At 36.9% G+C, this 21,125-nt stretch overlaps 1 protein-coding gene across 8 annotated transcripts in view; it reads right to left on the bottom strand.

The window, feature by feature from the left end:
• Window positions 1-21,125, bottom strand: part of MPP7 (MAGUK p55 scaffold protein 7) — a 158,197-nt gene that overhangs the window by 126,044 nt on the left and 11,028 nt on the right. Inside the window, exon 3 of one of the 8 annotated variants that reach the window (XM_052804955.1) lies at window positions 18,602-18,707. The exons of the other annotated variants lie outside the window; for them this stretch is intronic. The gene's annotated coding sequence lies outside the window, so the exon portion shown is untranslated. The remainder of the gene's footprint in view (window positions 1-18,601; window positions 18,708-21,125) is intronic. 8 annotated transcript variants of the gene reach the window in all.

Here is a 21,125-nt window from a genome sequence, read left to right on the forward strand (position 1 = left end):
TTTCTTATTTTGCCTGAAACTGTATAAATCAGAGCTAAGCAGTTTGATAGCGAACCTTTGACATTTTTTGCTATTCATAGTGGCCTCTCCAATTTACATATCTTGCAATTTATTAGGTAATGACAAAGGTGATGCTATACAAATTAGTAAGCATACCTGCTCCAGCAAGTGTAGCTAAATAAAAGCGTAGAAACATTTTAAAAAATCTGACTAGTATCCTTGAGATGGTAAGATAAGGAACTGAACAGTGGCTAGGACTCATTTGGCACTCTTGGCTCCTATTCTGACAGATGATTTAAAGGCACAACACCAATAGAGGTCAGTTGAATACTTATTTTTTTATCATCCTGCATTCTCAGAATTAAATAAATAAACAAAAATCCAGTCAATTCCTTATTAAACAGCTAAGGTAAGAGATCTGTCCCCAGTGCCACCTTTTCCAGTTAGGTTCCTACCCTTTGGAATGATGTCGCGTGAAAGACTCAGGTGCTGCCCTACCAAATTCAAATATCTACAGAACTACAACATGTCTCTGAGTATTTGCAACGTTGAAGAGGCTATGAAAGGAGAATGATTGAACCAACACAAACAGCAAGGAAGCCCCCTCTCTCCTACCACACCCTAGATGGATGGGAGGGGAGGAAAGGGGTCAATGTATACATCAACTGTAAGGCCCCTTCAGTGTTCTTAAAAGACCCCACTTCTCCTTTCTAAATCTATGATGATTTATAGGGTTTTGTACCAAGTGACCACCAAGGACTCACATTACTATTAACAGCTGTGAAAAGCTCAGGTGGGACTTAAGTGAAGAGATCATATTGGAATTGCAACTTAGACCTACAGTAACCATTGCTGTCATGGCCATACCAGCAACAGCACACTGACAGAGGGGACATCTGCTGTCTATGACAGTACAGAGCAAGGCTATAGACATATGGATATTGCACTCGGAGCAGAATCCAAATGGGCTTCTGAGGGCCAACCCAAATTTTACCATGACTGCCAAGATACCAGAATGACATTTCTGCAGGTAAGTATTCAAAATAAGGTATTTTTTAATGTAAAGAATTGAGAACGTTCCCATAAACTTTCAATTTAAAGCGCTCTAAGCCAGAAGAGGGAGCTCCTGCACTTTTCAAATAAGTCAACACGGATTTCATCTCGTGTTTGGTAATAACAAAGCAGCTGTTCTCATCTCATGTCGCACACAGGTCTGCATCTGGTTGCTTGAAGAGCAAATATACAGGAAGAATCTAATATGAAACTTGAAGATATAAAATATTCTAATTATACCTGACTGAGATAGATTTAAAAAAAAAAAAAGTTAATTAGCTTTATTTCCCTTCCTTGTAAAAGTGATAATTTTCATATTATGTAAACATAAGGCTGAAATAATTGTCTGCAAAGTGTTTAATAAGTGAAATTACATGATCTATAAACAATGACTCAATAGGTATGAAAACCCACTGAATTTCCTAGCAGTGAAGGGGTGTTCTTCGTATCTTTCTAAGTTGAACACATATCTTGTCTAGAATTACAAGAAATGAGGAACTGGATTTGGATAATTTTAAGAAAGTTAGGAAACTAGAGAAGTGCCAATTAAAACAAATATTTGCAATTTATTGCTGCAGAATATTGCTGCAGTTGTATTTCATCAATCAATCTTTTTATGAAGGTGGTGTTTTTTAAAACATCTCAATCCAGAATAGTCAATAAAGCACTTATTTTTCTGCTTGTTTAATGAAGATAAATGACAAGTATTTCACAGATTTTGTGGTCTGGTTCCTTACTATAAAGGCAATATTTACCCAAAATAAGAGGAGACCACAAAAAAGTCAAAGGGGACAAAAACACAAGTTTTCATAGCATGCTTCATCAGAACACATTCCTTATACCAGATGGATCACTGTGATACCAGTTACGTTTTCTAGGTTGAGGGAAAATTCATGGAATAAAATGGATTGGATATTTAAAAGATCTCCCTAAAATGAATTTCTAAGTCACTTCTCTTCAAAGTACCAATACATAGTAAATTGCCTGGTTTACAGTGGGAACTAACACACCTTAATCCTGGAGATAACCTGTGTTCCTTTTTCAGTGAAAATGTCCAAGACTGAGCCAGTCCTTACTTTTACCTGTAAAAGTCTAGTAAGGAATGTCCAAGAAATTTGTTCCCATTGAAAGATGTTAATCTGTGAAAACTTCTCACCAGAAAGCATATGCCAGTTTGAAGAGGAAAGATGTCCAAGATGCAAGACGCAATTTGTAGTGAATATAGGAAATCATATATTTCCATCTTCCAGTGGTTTGAGTTCCAGATAAGGACTCCAGTTTCACACTTCACATCCCTTTCTGCTATTTTGATCAAGATTCTCAGCCTTTCAGGCTCCCAGGACAGTACTTTGGACCTTGATATATGGTTTCATTTTCCCCATGGTAAAAGTGACAACATTCTGGGTTTCTTCCCAAAGCAAATGAAGCAAATTTCTTCCACTCCTTACTGATGACTCTATTAGCATTTCCCACACAACTCTCAGCTTAATCAGAAATATAAAACTTAGCATCATCATATTCCAGCAACCAATTAGCCATCTGGTCTATGTAACTTCTAATTTGACAGTCTTAATATTCTTGAACTAATGCTCTGTGCTTAAAAACAGAATTGATATACAGCAGAATCTACTCATCAATGACAAAGCCAGTCTAACTGCACTAGTTTGTTCTATAAAATCTGGAAATTTGGCCTCATGATAGAGAAAAATGATGATCAGAATTTTCCCATTGCATCTGCTATGACCTTCAACTAGGGTGGTGAATGAGGAGAGGAAGAAAAGCCATGAAGATAAAAAGAAGGGCAAAAGCAGCAGTAATATTTGCTGCCAAATTTCACATCACTGTCAGTTTTTACAGTTAAGTAATATCATTACGTAGTCTAAATTTCATACAGTTTCATAACTACTCTTCTCTCACTCATTGGTAGGCTTCAAATTTGTGGAAAATATTAGAGTATAACTACTTTTCATGGTATATTATTTGCCAAAATATCACTGTCACAGCTCATTTCAGGTATGGCAGTATGATTAAAGCATACTAAGAGGGTTTTGACATGCAACTTAATTTTCACAAATACTGTAATTGTTACTCATAACATTATAAACTAGTTTAAACAAACATTAGGACCTAGAAGTTAATTCCCTAAAAGTTAAGTGGATACCAGAAGATATTTCATCATTTTGTAGCTCACCAGTCTGAAACAAAACAAAATACCACTTTCAACCTAAAGTAATATAGCCATCATCAGCACAGGATTGGCAAGGAAATGGAAGGACAAAAGCACATAAGCACTCTGGAAGAGTTTTTCAGTGCACTCTAAATTCTTGCATCCAACAGCCCACTGAAAAAAATCAACCAAACACAGAGAATACAATGACAACACACGTCCAGTGGTCTTTGCTGTTAGGCAAACGGACTAACAAGTTTGATTAGCACCGATCAGAGAAAAGGTTTATGTGGGATTTTTCCTGGCTAATGTTTTGACCAAAACTTCAGAGATACAAGTTAATTTTCCAAAGGGAAATTTCTCTTCATTTAAGTGTCAAGCATAGGATAAAAAAAAAAAAAAATTCTTTTGAAATAACTCAGTTTTAAATACACTGTTACTCAAGATATTCTTGAAGCCCAAGGCTGTGCTTCTCCAAGGTCAGCTCCTCTGGTCATCAAAGTCTCTGCTACAATGCCATTGCCTCTGCCCTGCCCCTAGTTGGGAAATAAAGGTGGCAGAGAGAGGAAGAAAGAAAACTCTTTTCACACTGTTTTCTAGTGTGAAAACCAGTCAGAATAAGAGAGACTTATAATTTCTCAGTTTGTAAATACAATCCCAGCTTACTAAAGTAATAACCTTTCTTTTTTAAGTGTTACATCACACTATTTCAAGCAGAGAGTGTACACAAAAACAAATAGATAAATGATAATAATGAAATTTAAAAAAAAACAAAAAACAAGGGTTAATCACACACAAAATGTACAGGTAAGTATATGTAAATAATCAAACAGTGCCTTCTGAAGATCAGCAGAGTTTGCTTCTGTGTTGAATATATATTCTACATGTTGACACAAAAGAGGATGAACAAGAGTTGTTAATCTTCTCCCTCCTCTTCTGGCCACATGCAAAAACCCCTTCAGGCCCTCATGAACTACAAACTTACTGAAAAAAAAAAAAAATCAGAACTAGGAGTTCTAGCTTAGAAAGCAAAGCAAAACACAGTGTTGACAGGTGATTTTCAAAAAACCTCTTTTGTACTGATGTGCTCAAATAATATAGAATAACCATACTGGGCATGGCCCAGCCTCTAACCTCCCCACAGTCATAGCCAACAGTAACAACAGGGCTTGCAGAATATCTAACTCACTAAACACCCTGTGATAACACTATCACTTTTAGTACAAAAGCCATAAAATCTACAGTATGTCAAAGATCAAAGTTATTAGTAATGTCAGTGGTGCTTGTGCAATAGTTACCAACGTGAAAATGCACAAGTATATGAAATTTATACTGCTGCTGCATGAGGGGGAACTCAAAAAAAGAAAAAAAGCCTCTAGAAATAACAAAGCCTCTAGTTGTACGTTTAACTCTGATTAAAAGAATAACACACACCAATTAGGCCCTCAGTAACTTCTTCATTACCATTAAAAGCACCAAAACATGCTGTTCAACACTGGGTGGAGAAGGAGACAGGCTGAGTCTGAGCTAGCCACCACCCTCTTCCCTTTGCTTTTTGAGACCCAAGGAGTTTGATTACCCACCAGCATCAGCTGGTCAGCTTGATTCCTGGAGCCAAATGCCAGTAGTGACCAGCCCAACCACTATCTCTTGTACCTGACAACACCAGAAAGCAGCCACCCTGCTATAGGTAACCAGCCAGTTCTTGAAAGTGGCTTAGCAGGACTCCAAAGGCTGGTGACAATTCTTCACCCTCTTCACTGAATCAAGATAAGCAAGAACTGTCTGTGATAAGCAGCTATGCATGTTTAACTGTTTTTGTCTTATCTTTCAACCCCAAATAAACCCACCCTTGCCTGTGGGCTTGAGGCAATCTGCAAAATGAAGTCTTTATGTGTGCGAGGGGGAAGAGTATGAAGCTAATGGGAGGAGAAAAAAAAAAATTGTCCTGGCCCTCACTGATAGCTAAAGAAAGCCCTGAAAACACAGTGCAAATAAGTGACCAGTGAATTTGCTATCAAGTTTACTTCCAAACGTTGCTAGGCACCTGCAATATCCAGTCATCTTAGTGTAAAATCTAGCTTGGAAGTGGAAGGTTGCTCTTCCTGTAAAAATCTACCAAGTATGTCTTGAAACAGCCTATGTTCTCTGTTAGCATTGGAGTTACCCCACATCTAAGCCCATATTTTACAGTCATAAGTAATCATTCTCCCTCCTTTCCCACTCCCCAAAATATACCCCATCTCACTCATTGTACAGGATAAATCATGCTCACTGAGTATTCACTTTGTCCTTACTGTCTGATGTATTTGCCTTATTTGCTGCAAACCCTCCAAACACTGCTCTGAAGACAGGATGATCTTTTCCGTCTACATTTCCACACCACTTGCTTCATATACCACAAGATACTGAAACATTACAAAAGTTAATTCTCACTTAAAAAAAAAATCTGCACCTGACAACAATTTTAGTGATATTCTTTCAAATTTGGTTGTGAAGAAACACAGTTTCCCCATAGTCTTCATACAAAAACTACATAGGTTATCATGACAAATCATCAACACCTACGTGGTTCATTAGCTGAATGAACCTGAGCTGTGTGAAACATCGCACAAATCTTTGCCACCGGAGCTTACGGTAACCAGCAGCAGTCATTTGCCACCACCTACAGAGACCAGCAGCAAGAGGGCACTACACTTGGACAGCAGGAAAACCGGCATTACCAGCTCTGCTGTGTATCCTTAAAGACCTTCTAAGCCCATTGATATTTGGTAGGCCACAGATGCAAAACTAGCTTCGTAGAAAGAGTGAAATACAGTATAATTTGAAACATAAAAAGACAAAATTTCCCTGGGCTACTGCTAAACAATACACAGATATTCCAAAACTCGTTTATTGTAAATCCCTCAGTCTCCACAGCTCTCTTTGCACTAGAAAGGAGAATCTTTCCAAACTGAAGGAGAAAATGCATTTTTTTTTCCCTGTATTTCCAGGAGAGAATACACAAATCAGCCTAACACCAGAGGGAGGGGAAGATCTATATCCAGGTTTGTTTATGTGCCATAAACGTGCTGTCTTATTTGTCAGCACACAATGTTCTCCCCACTTTCAAGAAACTGCATGTCTTCTTTAAAAGACCAGATCAGAAAAAACAAGTCATGGACAATCAGCAAAAAAAGTCACATGTAAAGTTATGAAAGGACTAAAAAAAACCAAGGTCAAACTTTCTGTCTTATTAATCTGCAGCAAAGCGCTGGGGGGCTGCCAAGTTAGTTAATCCAAATACACAAACAAGTTAATGATGACCTGAGGGAGCAACACTGGATTTACTCATCGAAGGAAACACCATGTAGGAAAACATTAAGAAACTGCATGTATTTCAGAGCTCTACGCTATTATTTCAAAAGCTCTTTAATTCACCAGATGGAACCATGTAACAAACACTAGAGTAGCAAAGCCTCCCCAAGGAATCCTATTGCGGTCCTTATTCCCACCACAGGATGGGAATTCGTAACAGGAACTTCAAAGAAGTAAGACTATAAAGTACTCTGCACCTTCTAAGGACCAAGATGGTTTATTGTGTTCTGCAAGTTCACATGATCTAAAAAAGACACACTAGACTTTATTTTTTAAATTATCAGAGTGTAATGGAGAGGAAAAAATAATGACCAGCTCTGAGTTTCCATTCAACCTAGAATTTCCATATTTTAATACCAGACAGCAGAAACCTGAATTCTCTAAAAAGGAAGGAAAGATACTTGCTTTAAAAAATGCATATGAAAACATTTTGATTCCCAGTCAATTGCTGATGTTAAGTAAAACCAATTCGTTAGCCTGAGAAGAGTGAAATTACCCACCTTCTGAAAATGTTTTCAAACTTAACTGTGCAGGGGCCGGGGGGAGGTATTACTTCTAGTTTCATAAGTAGAGAGATCAGTTTACAACCTAAAGACAGGATCAGACTACTTATATAAACATGGGACAGAGAAGTCTACAAATCCACTGACAAACAGTTCCTAAAATAATTGTATCATGTATTGCATTTTTCCTAAGCAATCTCTTTAAAATAGTTCTCTAAAATCATGGTAAAAAGGACAAATATCTTGCTACTTTGCCGAGAAAAAAAAAAAAAGTTTTCCAGTTATCAGAAAATATCTGACATGAACAGAATCACTGTATGCCTTTTTGCTGCTACCTTCAACCACATTCATATGCTCCACTGCATTTTTATTTCATTTTGAAGATACAGTAAAATGGAATCAGAACTGAAAGTGGTACTATGGTCAATTTATTATTGTCTCCCCACTAAGGCAGCTCTTCTGCAGAATCAGGAAGTTCAGAATCCAGCTGCAAAAACAGATTCCTACGTTGCACTGAGGACAGGCTACTCAATAAGAACAACTGGGTTTTCTGTCAACACAATATTTTTATTGTAGGACAATCTCAAGTACCCTCAAATTACACTTTTTACATGCTGAATAATCACCCTTATAAAATGGATCCAAATATTAATTACTTAAAACGAGTCTCTACTCTCTCTTCTTCCTCCTTGCTGCTATGCCAGGCATTAAAATACTCCTTGGCTCAATTTGTCTTTAACACATAGGCATATTCCAGCATTTTGGGGGGCTGTAATTTTGCTTAGTACCCTAGAAGCAGCTGTCCTAATCTTCTGTATTTCACATAATTCAGGTAATGACATAACAAGCTTTGTTTTAACAGTTGATAGAAGCACCACAAAACATTCTGCTGAGATCTTAAAAAGGTACACCTCACCCCATGATCCCACCAGACTTCTCCACACTTCCTAAACATTTTCATCTATGTAGTTGTATTTGGGTTTGTAGAGAGACTCAGCTGTCATTCAGGACAAGTTCATTTGTCACAAATCAGTGGTGGTATAATTGGCCTGTAGGAATGAAAATTTCGTATAACAATACTTAAAATATTTTAGTGAGTGTAAGACACCCACACTGTCTGTTTAGGCAGCACTCATTAGCCACCATCAAGTCTGAACCACAACTAATGAACAACAATTACTAGTCTTTCCTGAGAACTCGCCTATCCCGATTCCCAGCACAGGATGTGTACAGTAGGAAGGCTGAGCAAAACCTTGTCACCAGCCTGCACGCTCTACAGCCACCTCTTTCGTCCCACCAGGACAAATTGGAACCCAGGGGTAATAGACTCGTCCATTCCATGTCAACTGTGGAAATGCTTCATCTCAATCATTCTTATAATACTTTGATGTGATACTTTATAGAAAATGAGGTTAAGAGAAATAAAACACCTGGGAAAGTACCAGGCTTCTAGTTTAGTATAAAATTATAGATATTTAGAACTTATTTTCAGTCACTTGCTTTAGGCTTCTATCAATCCAGAAAATATCTGCAATGCTACCACTACTCTGTCTCTGTTTTGCTGCTTTCTGATCCACCTGTGAATAACATGCACACAGCCTGAAAGTTAGCTTTGTATCCTCAACATGAAAGCAAGCCATTGATAATCTAAAACTGTTTGATGACTCAAGCCCACTAACCCACATTCTTCCACTGCTAGCAAAGGCCTGACACCACCTTCTTGCTCTTCAGCCAGCTTCACATAGGAGGTAAAAACAATAGGTAAGAAAAACCCCAAACCCTTCAATACTTAGCCAGAGTAAAGGTCCATGTAGTACAGAATCCTATCTTCAGGAGAGCCAAGACAGAATATCTAATACACATTGAAGATAACACAAGTAAAAATTATTTCCTCCCCCAGCAACCAGCAGCTGGGCTGGAGGTGCTATCACCAGTAATACCAATAGATTTGTAAAGTTCCTTGTTGAGCCCATTTTTTTGTTTTGACTCTTCACAATATCTTCTGAAAATAAGTTCTATAACTTATGCCAAGTATAAAGCAATTTTTTGCATTGTTTCATATCCCAAATTCTCAGAAATAGTGAATAAAAAATTTCCTATTAATTTCCTCCCACTATTTATAATTATCTTTCATGTCTTCCTTCAAGCACCTCTTTTCCAAACAAAAACTAGTTTGTTTACTTTTTTCCCCTCTTTTAATGGGGAAGCCATTTTGTATTTCTGATGTTCCCTGTTACCTCTCTTTTCATTACGCTGGCTAAATATCCCAGATTTAGAATTACATCAGTCCCAGAAAAGAAGCAAATGTTCAAGCATTCACAAAATTTGGGGGGGAAATAATTTTGCCCAGAATTTTAGAAACAGGCTGTGGATTTTTCCATTTCCCTGCTATCTGTACAGAAGCTCAGGAACTTCCCAGCTTTTCAGCAAGTATGTAGGAGTCAGGGCCCAACCCCTGCCCATACACAATAACTGGGTCACAAAATTCAACACCCATCACATCATAAGACGTGCACTGGGTCATGGAACAGGGACACACGCTCTACTTCTGATTACAAGCTGCTGCATCTCTTTTGTCTTTCTTGATTAGGGAAAAAGGAAGAACCTACTGCAGAGTTATCCTCCTGGTCTCATATTTTTTTAAGCCAAGCTATTTCTTGTCACCCAAACCTCAAAAGTGGGCCTTTTCTTCATAGTGCAATTCAAAAATACGCTTTCATAGTAATATATGTTAAAAGAAAATAGTGTCTGTAAAGCCTAATACATATCTGTATACACATTTTTCTATGCTTATCCCATATAAAAGTGAAAGAAAACCATTTACAGTAGGATGAGAGATGGCATAACAGCGCCAAGTGCAGTAACTCCAAACTGCATATGAAACCAATCACAATCAGAAAAACTGTAATGTGATAACATCATACAGGTTGTCACAATCAGTCAGCAGCTATGAAACAAACATGTAATTAAATAATATTTTGATATTAAGTTTAAGCATAGATGTATAAGTCTGTTTTCCCTGGCACACCTGTTGAATATGGCAAAGAAAATGCAAGATCCCCACCTGCTGCTTGTGAACACTCTAGAATGCAACAACCAAGATAATTTATGACAAAAAGCTATCTTTACAAAGTACTTTTTATTCATGGCATAACAAGGAAATTGTTATTTTGAAACAAGTTAAGTTTTGACACACATAATATTTAACTAACTTAAAGCCCTAGAGCTACCATTTGATACTTTCTATAAGATGTTTCTGCCAGCGAAGATTTTTCCCTTTTAGGAAAAGAAGATACTAATAAGTTCACACATTAAACCACAACTCCCCAGCGCATAGTAAAGTCCTTCAAATTCAACACCTTCTTAAGCTAGTCATTACAAGTTACACACTACAATCACTTCTTAACTGATCTAGAAATAAATACAATATTGATGAAAGTGCTAAGAAACACATTTAAGACAGCAAATACCTAATGGAAAACAGAGAAAAACAAGAGAAAGGATTCAGAATGCTCTTTAAAATGAAAGATGCCTTCTGCAATTACTCAATAGGAAGCTGAATGCAACTATTCATTGGAATTAGCAAATTAAGTTTGCCTTCTTTTCTCTGAATTCTATTAATATACAGACATCATGACGCAAAAGTCTGCACATGCACTTGTATCCATTTTTATTTTGAACTGGAACATCTTGTCTTTGCAAATATATTTACAGAGGCACAGAAACACAACTACTTGTGCCTGTCTCTCACTGCATGTTCTTTCATCTGTCCTACATGCTTACCTATGTTAAATTTGTGACCAATTCCTATATAAATTGGTAGAAGTTTATGCACACTAAAAAGAATTAAGAACCAGCTAATTGTTTGTAGGACTGTTACAAAACAAATTAGAAAATTCCTGGATTTGGCTCTTGTTTTGTTTCTTGGACCTTATATAATCATAGTTTCTAGTACAATCATATCTTCACATATTTTCTCTATACCTGATCAACTTGACTGTTTGAAAAGAGCAATTTAATTCAGATTCGGGAGTTATATCGCTAAAGTAATTACATTCTACGTAAGAAAACATTGAAGATTCTGAATCCCTTAGCATCTGTAACTAACACTGCAGCCTGTGGCTTCAGATCCCTTGACTATGAAAGATTTGGGTTGGACACATTGTAAAAACATTGTGCCTTTGGTCAACAGCAAGACAGCTCCTTCAGAATTTTGCTTATGATTAAGACCTAATTCCAGGCTAACTACGTGCTGCCCACCTTTGAAAACCTAGAAGAGTTTGAACTGGAACTACTAAATTAAGATACATACCCTAAAAGTTACAGTGCAACATTACTTACAATCCAAAATACCTGTGTGCCCCGAGTGCTTCGAAAGCAATCAGCCAGGTATGTGACATGATTTTGGGACTGCAATACAAAACAGATGCTTCGGAAAGATGCAGAGATCTTCCCTCAGCACTCCGCTGCAGAACACAAGACCACCATTAAGTTGGAGTCAGGCTTGACTTCTGGTTTAAGAACAGTAGCTGCCTTGCCTTCATCAAGGTCTTTTTACATGTAGAAAGAGAAAAAAAAAAATTAAGAAGGACTATCAGAAGAAATGCATTCATTTTACTTACATCTCAGGAACATACCCCTCAGGGCAGCATGAGAGAAAGCTTAAAGACATTCATATGAAGATTTAAAGCCAGTCATTAAGCACTGATTGGAGGTGGACCCCTATATATCAACATATTGCTGGTGAGTTAATGACAGGCGGTATAGGAGTAGACAACAAAAGGACTTTGAAGGCAGGTGTGGTACCCTGTATATAACTTGGTAAGGAAGGGGAGTCCTGCAGAAGAAAAAGAAGAATGACACAGTACAAGCAACAGCCTTGTATAATCTTTGCAGCAGAATTGTGTTGCAGAGAGAAGCATGACCAGACGTGATATATTACAAGAAGAGAGACAAATGCTGCAGTAATTGACAAAAGAGATTGAGACCCAAAATATTTTCAATGTTTAAATCAATAAGAATGAATATATCTTATAGCTATTATTACAGGATTTGAAATGACTAAGACTTAAATATAGCCTTGACATGAATCTGAATTTGGAAAATATTTTCCTGTTTACGAACTCAAGTGAGACACAGAATAATGGCATCATTCACAGAAAATCAAGAAAGGACACAAGAGGAATTTTAGAAATGGTGATGAAATTATGGTATGAATTGTATTATTCAAGAAAGAAAGTAATGTGCTTTTTAAAATTACAAGTTAAGAGTTTCCAATCATTTACTTGAAAACTAATGAAGTAATAGTACTAATAAACCACTTTCCAGTGCAATTTAACAAATGCACAATTTTTTTAAGTTGACAATATATATTCAGACATTGCAAGCAATTTACTTTATGTTTTTGTAATTGATATAATCACAGTTTTAGCTAGTGACTGTATGTCAGAAGAATTAATCTTAAGCAAGAGGGCAATGTAGAAAAACCAGTCTTGAACAAACTATTTCACAATCTGCATCCAAAACACATATAAAAAGGTGAAAGTGCTAGTGTTGATCCAGGAAAGCAAGGCACAAGTAATTCAGCCTTTCTAAATTAAACTTATTTTTGTGCACAAAATTATAATAATTATAATTATTATTAATACTCTTTTTTACTTTTCATTGAACTCAACAACATGGTTAATAAAAAACAAGGTTTTTTACTTCCCTCAGATCAAACTAAAATTCATTACTTTCTCATTTTTTCTGTACCCCAACAGATCAACTAATACAATACTTTCATCTGCTATTGTCTCTAGTGAGTGAGCAACTGAAAAAAATAGGAAGAGGAAGACCTTCGATTAAAATAATCTTAAAATAGTATCTGACTAGAATGATCCATTTCAATTTTCAGAAAAAATCCTAGTGCTGTGTTACTTTCAAGTAATGATTTATTGGGAAGGATGCCTCTGTAGCTTCTATGTTAGGACTGACATTTGAACAAGACACAACCAGGCACAAATAAATCAAACTGAAGCAAGCCTAGTTTTCGATGAAGACAAGGGTACTTCTATCATCACATAAAACTTGGGAGAGACAGGTTTCTTCTACTCCATTGATTCCAATGAAAGCAATGCACTTTCACAAGAACTTCTAAAACAATGTTCTTCAACTAAATCACTAGCTCTACTCCTTTTCTGATAGTTTCAAGTGCTTTTCATTATGGTTATTAAGCGATGAAGGTATTGAACTGTCATATTAAGGAACGTAACCGGCTCTTCCCCATTATCTCAGTTCTCCCCAGACAACTTCCTCCACAATTCACCTACTGGAGAACCTGTCCTGTTAATCACGTTTCTTAGTGCACGGTAGACACTGCACAACTTCTTTACGATCCCTTTGGATCTCTTGGTCCGTGAAAACCAGCTACTCCTCCTTTCCCATCCAAGGAGCTGCACACCATACATTTTGAGCAGCAATACAGAGGATTCCTTTCCCCAGTCATCTCCTTGCCAACATCCTAATAAAGGTACTATCATCTCCTTCACCTCCCACTTCTTTCTTTCCATTAGAAATAGAACAGTGCTTAGATCATCATGGTTCTTTATCTACCACTCTTCAGAGAAAGTAAGTTAGAGTCCAGAACAGATTTTTTTTTTACCCCCAGATATTCTTCAGTCTTAAAGAAAACACAGTATTTTGAAACAATATTCTGAAAAGACAGCTACAGTGTTAGAAAAACAATTATGCATCTAATAACATCATCCTACATTGCCCATAGCAGTAACATTCACAGAACAGATGTTCACTGCTTTTAGTAGTTTCAATGCTGTCCAAAAGCAGTACTGAACTCAGCAATCTCAGTAATGTTCAATGGTTGAAGCAGCAAGAAATCTTTGTTTTACATTTCTACTGCAGAGTACCAGAACAAATGATTGTTGGCTACGCAGTGTAAGCCTTAGCCTAATGTTCATACTTACGGCTGCTATTCTTCAGCTGTCAAACTGAAGAGGAATACCAAAAAGCTACACAACTCTGTGAAAGCTGATTTAAATGCAAATGAGAATCAGCCAACATGCAGAGGAATTACAAGTTTCCAGAAAAAACACTTATCTCTCGGCAAAAAAGTGATGTTCCAGCACGTTTCAGGTTATTACTTAAAAGCATTTGAACTGTATATCAGTAAATACCAGCTCATGAAAGAAGATTTTACTAAAAAGGCATGTGCTAACATTATAATATTGCTTTCTGACTTCTAAATAAAACTGAAGTAGAACAACTCCACTTGGAATATTTAATCAGGCAGGAAATCTAAATCTTTTATCCAATTTTCTTTCACCAAAACCTCTTTAACCTCAACATTACAGTAACTTCATTTATTCTTAACATTAACAGGTGCTGTTTGAATTCAGTGCCAAAGAGAGGATAGGACATAAGCATAATATTACATTTGGAAACATGAGTGAAATTTGGCAGAAGCTAACGGGTTGAGGTATCTAAGACACTGCACATGTGCTCCTTGCAGTGAACTGTGCCAACTATGAAAACTAAACCACTTTAAGGTAAGATGTCTTGCAGATCAGATGTATGGTCTGCACTTACTTCATATTCCAGACAATACAGGGCACAAAAAACAATCCCACAATGGCCCTCCGTGCACACGTATTTTCCTTCCACTTCACACAACCCCAAAGGGTGCAATCATACCAGTGTTCAACATATTTTTCATTATTCCTACTTTAGAGCACCCAGGAATTGTATATCTAAAGTAGTTATTCATGCGTGAAGGCAACCATTGTCTCACACTGTGAAACCCAGATTTAACAGGCCATAGCTAAAAAGCAACAGTTAATATGATTATTTTCATTGTTTCATCGAGTAAAGTTTTTCACAGTTTTTTTCACTTTCAAGGTAAGTAACTCATTAAGAGCCAAAGTTGGCTAAATTTCATTCTTTTACAACTTTGCCCAGGTAGAAGCACAACTTTTGAGGGTTATCACACAGGGAGCAAGCAACATGGAAACACACACAGCAAGTTTATTCTTGAATGCTTTGGAAGTTTAACAGCCAGTAAGTTTCCCAACTAAGTTATCCACTTCTAAGATCTCCCATTTTCTGTACTCTTGCCTTCTTTATCTGAAGAGAGAAGGGTTTTTTTGCACAAAGGTTATGCCACTGCTTAGGAACAGAAAAGAAAAAAAAATTCTTTAACTTCGGAAGTAGATTCATAGTTGGGTCTCCCAGTATAGCCTGCATGTACAGAAAATATCTTTTATTTATTTTAAATAAAACCAGCTATAAATTCCTTTTTGTTTTCCTGTATCAGGATTCAAAATACACAATGTCTGTCTTAGAAAAAAAAAATACATAAGAGTTTAAAAAAAAAAAAAAAAAAAGCCCTGAATTGAAACAAGTCTAAACTTCATCCCCAGAAGCGATGAGATCAATGACAGCCATTATTATTCCATTTCCTTATTACAGTATTTCAGGTTGTTAAAATATTTTCTGGTCAAACATTAAGTAAAAAACAGTACTCAAACAATTGCGAAGAATATTAAATTAGAATAAAACCAGATTATTTGGATGTAGATTCTACTACTCTCCAGTAGTAGAATTTCCTTTCCTGCAAAGGAAAGAGAAGAACTGAATCCGTGTTCCAAGAGAATACCTAACTCATCAGGCTGCAGGGCACTTTGTACAGGACTGCCCTATCCTTCCTGGTGAAGTTGACCATAATGCTGCTAGAAGTGCAAGTTGATGGATGCAAGACAGTAGGCAAGACGTCTGAATCTGCAGTCTGGTGGTTAGGTCACTTACCTAAGCACGAATCACTGGGTTATGGCACTCTTGTAAGACGAGAAAACTGCAGGCTTGAGCTCCCTCAGGTTGAGAAGGACCTAGAATCAAGGCCTCCTGCTTCTTGGACAAATGAGCTAATTAACTGCTAGTCTACTACATATAAGATAGGTATCAAAACCATCCTCCTAATAGAAAACTGCAGAAAATGGTATGGAACTTATTTTCTGATTAATATAAGGGTTATATGAATGTCTAAAGGCATACCCTGGTTTCCTACCAACCAGCTTCACTGCACCAGTGCTCAACATTATGGATTTCAAATTCTAGCCAGGAAATGAGAATCTCATCAGCATACGGTCCTTAGGTGCCTGCCTCCATACTTTCTTAGCCAGGAGCCTGATCTTTATGAGCTGTGGTGTTGAACATTAGAAGGCTTAGGTTCTTTTTTAAACCTGGGTTATAAAACCTTCCACTGCATTTTAAACAGTGTTAAGTGTTTGTTTTATTTTTTCCGACACAACAGCCTTTAGGATTTTAAATGGTAAGAAAGTAGGTCAGGTCTTCCTACTGAAGCTTTTTCAAACTCTTATTTTTAAACTTTGTAGTTAAATTCTGCAAAATGTATCCACCTTTTACATCTTTCATTAATATCTTAAGAATATAAATCTTTGAAGAGTACTTTGATTTATCAAGAGCCTTAGAAGTAGCAAGTATCTATAAATATTAGTCAGAAAAATATTTAAACATAATTCCAGTTTTTGATTCCTTTGTAATAGGTCTGACTAATCTTTGATCACAGATTTTTGCAGAAACTCATTAAAAATGCACAAAAAATTTGTCAGTGCACAGATCAGCCACAGAACACTGATCTGAACATTTAACAGCCTGAGGAAAAAAACCCCAAAAATACAAAGTGGAACCCACGCACTTGAAGCAATCAAACATCTGCCTGCCTTTCAACACCACTTTCATAGGATCACCTGCATTCCTAAATTAAAGGATATATCGTGAGTCTCTACTGTTTGAACAATCTCACCACTCAAAGACAATGTTCAGAGAGCTTAAAATACAAAATTTTCTATCTTCATGTTTCTGTTGGTATACTGCAATAACAAGGAAGCTACTATTCACTTCTTTTATCAGCAATAGTACAAAGAATAAGACACACCCTTCTCAGAGAACTGGAAAAACCTGCTAAGTGAAAGCTGAGGAGTCTCTGAGTACTCATACCTTCATTTTGCTCTATGTTTCAACAACAGAACTGAAGGGAGACTGCAAGGACTTGGCCTTAGCCTAGCAAAAGTAAAGCTGAGCAGAAAAGCAAGGGCTGTGTATAAACACACTAAGGTAATTATAAAATAATAAGAAAAAAAAATCTAAAATAAAAGGACAATCTTGGCACAAAAACTGGTTATTACCAACTGATGATGAATAAATTTAGGTTGAACATTGCAAGCAGCTTCCTCATGTTTAGGGCAATTTAGCATTGGAACAGGCTTCCAATTAAAGTAGTGAGGGGAAAAGGCCCAGCTGCTTTTAAGACAGTGCTCCATATGTCTATGACTGTATGACATAAAGCCTACAAAAGCATGAAAATAAACTTGATGAATAGGGAGGTCCTTTCCTGTCCCACATTCCTAAGAGAACAATAACTGTCAAGCAAATAACATCATTCTGATACAACTCTAAGATATAACCATCTGTCAGGCAATACCCAAGAATAATTATACCACAGAAAGCAAAAACAGATATTAATATCACAGCAGGACAAACTTTGCCAAGAATAAACTTCACAGAGTATCTTTTCATAAAATGTCTTAGACCCGTAACCTTACTTCTCATAATTTCATGCTAAAAATTTGCTCCCTCTGCAGACAAGAGCTGCAGAAAGTATACCTCTCATGAAGTACTCGCTCCCAAATCTGAATGAGCTCAGCTTATTTGGTCTCCATGCAACTAGGCAGTCCTATTATCTGCACACATAGAGCAGATCATCTTACCTGAAACAATACTATATCTAACATGCTCAACAGGCTCTTTATTTGCTACAGTCGTTACTACATTCAGCTCAGGCAGGATGATTCAAAACTGGCTGTCAACTGCTTTGCTATGGAAGGGTTCAAATCACCACTTTTGCCCAAATATCATTAACCAGAAAAACTGCAGCAACCATGAGGTTCTAAGACAATTGGTTAGACGTGATCAGTCCACAGAAATAACATATTCTAATAAACTAAGCTTTATAGTTTGAAAAAGCAGGTGGCCTTTCAGGCACACCAGACTTTCAAGTTGCTTGACATCTAAAGATACAGGTAACGAAGTATACAGGTTGGTTTAATAAAGACTATTACCTGCCCCTACAAGTCTTTCAGGCTAGGAGACTGTTTTACACTAACAGGTACAGGCCTGGCTTGGGGGGATCTTCATATCTCAGTTTTATTATTGCAAGGTATCTGAAATTGAAGACAAACTGCAAAATATGTTTGGCTGATAAGACTCCACCTGCTTATTTGCAAAGTCCCTGATCACACCATGCATCTTATTGTTGCCTTCTAAAGGCTCATACTGAAATGCAACAACTGAGAGATTCGTAGAACAGGGGAAAGTGTGAGTGGTCATCAGGAATTGTACATCAAAGGCAAATCAAACTCGACCATTTACTACTTCTCATAACACAGAAGCGAATTACCTGGCAGCATAAAAGAGCAAACTATAGGAAATATTTTTTTCTATACAATACCTGGTTAAGTTGTAATAGCTGAAACCCAATTATTCAAATAAGAACTTAAAACACATTTTGAGAACAGGTTCTTTGGCTGCTATCAAACAAATGGTCCAGACGAAGTCTGTCAGAGACAAAAGTTTTGATATCAATCTTTGTCATCAGCTAGACTGCTACACCAAAACAAAGGCTTCTTTACAGCCATTTTTTAGTCTCTTTTCCTATACATCCTCTCTTGGTCACTTCTGAATAAAGGGTAACAGCTCTTACATTCTCATCAGCAGACCTACAGTATATAATTTTTCCTTAATTAGCACACAATTTCACTTTAAATTTAGAATTCAAAGGTATTTCCTTTTTTTCAGTTGATTTCCCCTCTCCTTATCCCTTGCAAAACCATTGTGGTTAAACACATAGAAAAGTTTTGCAGAACAAGAATAAAACTTGTGTCCGAGCAGTAAAGTTTATGTAAATTAATCTCCAACTGTATTTTCTTAGCTTTATTCTCTTAGCGATGCACAGAGCATGGTAGCTGCAAAGGAGTATTACAATCCATTTTCAGTTAGTTTATATCACACCACAACATTTTCCTACCATTTTAGTTCATCTGCTTATATTAGAATACCAATGCTTTTTTAAACTTGTCATCAAAATAGCATACACTTTTATTCACTCTGAGAGCCTGCAGATCTGATTTATAGTATATTCCAGACATGACTGCATAATTCAGACAAGTTTAAAAAAAGTATGCTGAAAGAAGATACTACCAAGGACTTCCCACCAGCCCTGCTGAGCATAAGAGGACATATTTTGCTTGACCTACCCTACTAATCTCAGCAAGTTGGGCCTTAGCAACAGATGCAAAGCTCATATGACCACTTTCAAATCCTTGTTGCAGCTCCACCTCCAGCCTTTGATCATTTTTCTTCTGGAAGTAACAAATGGATTTCTGCTCCTTGGACTATGTAACAGCCTCCTCGTAACCCACCAAGTGATCTCTCTAGTACAAGGAAGTGGGATTACTCATCTCAACTTTAGCTGCATTTCTCCCCATCACATACAGAAAAAGGTATATTGGATACTAAAAAGATAAATTTCAGTTATCTTAACTGTTTACAAACTGTTTTGATTATTTTGCTATAGGATTAGACATCAAATTACAAAACTACAACAATATAATATATATGCATTCTGACATAAATGTTGACATTCAGCAGTCTGACACAAAAGTAGCTAAATCGTAGGATGAAATCTACTTGAACGGGTTTTCATTCCTCTAAATATTACAAAACTGTAAACACACAAATTGCTTGAAGTGTAATTCACTTTTGCACAAACTTATCTTAACCTGGAATAAAGTTAGAAAGACTTTGTCTCACAAAAGGATTTTACCTTAAGATAAGCATTAAAAAAGGCAAACTGAACTCTTCAGAAACACTGTAAAGCACTGCAAAGCATACAAAAGGAAAAGCTGTCTATACAAAACTAACTTAGAGCACTCAGAAAACATGCAGACAGTAAGAATTGCACCTAACTCAAAATGCACTTGCTTTCTGTCTTCTGTTTCATCCAAGCTGCACCCACAGACAATTTACAGAATTCCCTGTCAGATATTCTGATTATTCTCCTACACTCATCCCTGGCTGGTTTCCAGGCAGCCTGAATGATTTTGCTGTGCCACTGCAATAACAGCAAAGGAATCCTGTGTCCCAAGTAGCACAGGGGTTTTTTAGTACATTATTTTGAAACAATAATTTTGAAATACTGTCTTGGAAATATGACTGGGGTGATTCCTGTATACAAATTCTGGATCTCAGATGTAGTTGTTTATGCCAAGTCTCAGGCTGATAAAGTCACACAAACTTGCAGCTTTTATTAGCTTTTTTTTTTTTCCCTTTCTTAATTTATATTTAATTCCAAGTTCATAGAACTACACAGGACATTCTGGCAGCTGGTACAATCACACGCTAAATCATAAGCCAAAGACTCCCATGACAAAATGTCAAATCAGCGACCCTCTGATAAGACACCAGCAACAGAGAGAAATCTGCCTCATCTGGACGGCCAGAACACAGCCTGCTTGAGCTACATGGAGACACATCAAGTCAGGAAATATTACAAGAAGTCCAAGCCAGCCTGATCATACTATTCTCTCTTCAGTATTGTCTAACAAAGAGAAGTAGAACAAACACTATGCCCCATGACAACGCAACTTACTGACTGGGAACCACTGACCTAGACAGCGGTACTGTGACATTAATTCATCTGCTAGGGCTGAAACCAGTTTATTACTTGGAGACCAGAATAGCTCATCCCTTGACTCCTTAGAAAAGAGGCTTTTATTTAAAGTTTTTACTATCCCTCTTTTAGTTACAGGATTCCTGTAGGATCCAGTAGATTAGATGAGCTTTTCTTTTAGCTTCATTTTTTCCAGGGGTACAGTACTACTACTCTATTCCCTTCCATCAGAAGTTCAGCAAGAATTTTTCCCGAAACATGCTGATTCTACTAAAAGAATGGCAAGCACCTGACATTTTCCTTT

The sequence above is a fragment of the Harpia harpyja genome, chromosome 1, assembly GCF_026419915.1.
Source record: "Harpia harpyja isolate bHarHar1 chromosome 1, bHarHar1 primary haplotype, whole genome shotgun sequence".
NCBI classification, from domain to species: domain Eukaryota; kingdom Metazoa; phylum Chordata; class Aves; order Accipitriformes; family Accipitridae; genus Harpia; species Harpia harpyja.